General features: G+C 49.6%; 1 pseudogene; it reads left to right on the top strand.

The window, feature by feature from the left end:
• Positions 1-404: 404 nt before the first annotated feature.
• Positions 405-2,356, top strand: LOC104855989 (annotated as a pseudogene).
• Positions 2,357-3,016: the final 660 nt, after the last annotated feature.

The raw sequence follows: 3,016 nt of genomic DNA, 5'->3' as shown, positions 1-3,016 counted from the left end.
AACGATAATAAGCTATTGAGCTCGGAACACTATTCGCCTGTGTAGAGGCCGGAGTACAGTTTGGGAAGGATCGCAGATGATCTGTGGGTATCACTGGGGCAATACAATTCCGCCCCTTGAGACTCGGGGGAGACCCGGGGAGAGGGGTGCTGAGCAAGTCTGCCCCGGCCTGGAGGCTGCCGCCCAGGGCGTCCCTCTGTGCTTCGGGTCTGATTTGCACGTGTCATCTCTGTGGTCTGTTGGCTTTGGCATCAGTGACAGAAGACAGCAAAGAAGAAACTCAGGGTTTCAGACTGCAATGGGCACAACGTTTCCTGTTCAGGAGAGTTTTCTTTGTTGTAGGGTCACCACCGACATTTCGATGCTTTCACTACCTCTGTTTGGAACCGACCCTGATGCATACGATGGCCTCAGATTTCAGGGTGCGTCTCCAGCCTCCTCACCCACTGAGACAGCCATGGGAGATTTACACACATCTGCCCCAGGCCCTGTGCTGGACCAGTTAAATCAGGATGGGGTGGTGAGGAGCCAGGCCCTGGCAGCTCTTACCACGCTCTGTGCATTTGGAAATGATGAGAATCTGCTCTCCCCCTGTCGATGAGGGAGAGGGTTATTGTAACTTTCCTAAATTTATATATACAGAAACTTCTCCCAAAAGATTAAATCATCTTCCTTGCATGTCTCCGTTTTTACCTCTTGTACAACAAATCCAGTGAAAATCTCTCTGCCCAGAGCATGTGATGGTTCAAGTCTTTCACGTTTTCCACATTTACATCTGTAAATCTGCCAAAGAAGAACAAAAGTAAATCAAGTGTTTGCTAAGTAAATTAATATGATAAAAATATCACCAAGGGCCTTGGCCATTGAGCGCACATGATGAAGACACTTAAGGTCACTTCCTAGAGATGTTGACTATTCTCACGGCCTCTTTTCGGGACCCAAAGGGGACCCAGTGACGGCCCAGCTACTTCCTGATTTTTAGTGACTGGGACCACCAAGTCTCTGGAGACCACTGCTCACCCCTTCTTATTCTGTCCTCATTATGAACAAGTGTAAGCTGACGACCTTCGATCCACGTCTCTGCTATCTATATTTCTTCATTATCCTCCCTGATTTTCTTTGGTGGGTGTGTGTGTGTGCGTGCATGTGTGCACGCGTGTGTGTGAAATCTGATCAACATCTTGAATCACAATGAACAAGAGAGCGGAGTACCTCTTCAGAACCCAGGAACTGATGAGACTTCTGAGAATCCCGTCCAAAGGCAGAGAAACAAACCACAGTTCCCAGGGCCGAGCTGGCATATCCCGGAGCCTTGTTCTTATGGCTGGGGGCGGTGTTTTGCAAGCAAACCCTCTTTGCCAACATGAGCCTTCATAAAATAGGCATCAGGCTAACATTCAGTTTCCCTCTTCTCCATCCACAGAAAGAATTACGGATGTGTAAGAGTCAGTACCACCCACGGGAGGAAACTGAGACTGAAGGATTGCAGACACCAGAGGCAGAAGGCCACGTGACTGCTGTCTGCGAGGAAGCAGAGGCAAGAAAGAAAATTGCAAAGTTGATGAGAAAGAGTGAGGTGTGGAAAGCAAATCATGATCAGGAAAGGAAATGATATTTTGCATCCATGTGAAAATGTCACCAGGAAAATAAACTGCCTAACTAGGTAATTGTCATATTAGTAAGACAAACAGTAACAAGGAAGAGTGCAGCTTGCGATGACAACAGCTGCTTAGCAGGGTATGAAAGGGGATTGGGGCAGGAGGCTTCCAAACCTCACAGACCCTCCACCTCGGAAACCCACCCAGCACCTCCAACCTCCGACACCATTGTCAACTCCTCTTGTGGCTCCGTCTGCTCCGAGCAGGGCTGTGGCCAGGAGAGCTGCTGCCAGCCCAGCTGCTGCTAGCCCAGCTGTTTCCAGACCACCTGCTGCAGGACCACCTGCTGCCGCCCCAGCTGCTGTGTGTCCAGCTGCTGCAGGCCCCAGTGCTGCTAGTCTATGTGCTGCCAGCCCAGCTGCTGTGAAACCACCTGCTGCAGGACCACCTGCTGTAGACCTTCCTCCTGCATCTCCAGCTGCTGCCAGCCAACTTGCTGCAGACCCAGCTGCTCTATTCCCAGCTGCTGCAGGCCCAGCTGTTGTCAGCCCAGCTGCTGTGTGACCACCTGCTGCAGGACCACCTGCTGTAAACTTTCTTGCTGCATCTCCAGCTGCTGCCACCCCAGCTGCTGCAGTCCCCAGTGTTGCCAGCCCACCTGCTGCAGGCCCAGCTGCTGCATCTCCAGCTGCTGCTGGCCTTCCTGCGGCCAGACCACCTGCTGCCACCCAACTTGCTCTAGTGGTTCTTGCTGCTGAGAGCTCTGTCTTTCATGCTCCTATTCTTGGTCAACAGCCATTCCTGATGTAGCCCATTTGACCTCATCATAAGAACCCAGGTTCAAAACCCAGGACTACTTGAGATATAAGCTCTCCTCCCCCCGAAGTTATTATCTCTCTACTAAATGAATATATGTTTGAATTTCTTGTGACATCTCTCAACCATCACAGGAATACTCATGTTTTCTGAAGTGGAGATATTCCAATGTCTGTAATAAATCAAATTTTGAAGCATATAAATATGTGTCCTTTTTCATTCTTGAATCATTTTTTTACTATGGCCATTTTGGGGTGGGATATTCCTTAAGAAGTAAAGCCTGAGACCAAGATTTAGCTCAGTGGAACTGTACCTGCCTTGCAAGTGCAAGATCATGAGTTCAATCACTGAAACCAGAGAGAGAGAGAGAGAGAGAGAGAGAGAGAGAGACAGAGAGAGAGAGAGAGAGAGATGCTCATAGAACATGACTTCAGGTGAATTGGCTCTCTTCCCACAGCACACCAATCTACTACAGGAGGACGATTCTTACAGCAGCACCTGAGTCTCCTGGAGCCTTTCTCTAGTTGTTGATCAAGTACTGGGCATGAGAACAACGTCCCCCATAGCAGACTTCACTCAAGGAGAGAAGTGGGTGAGCAAAT

This window comes from Fukomys damarensis, unplaced genomic scaffold (assembly GCF_012274545.1).
Source record: "Fukomys damarensis isolate Sample0158 unplaced genomic scaffold, DMR_v1.0_HiC HiC_scaffold_13, whole genome shotgun sequence".
In the NCBI taxonomy this organism is placed as follows: domain Eukaryota; kingdom Metazoa; phylum Chordata; class Mammalia; order Rodentia; family Bathyergidae; genus Fukomys; species Fukomys damarensis.
This window is presented reverse-complemented; position numbering and strand designations above follow the sequence as displayed.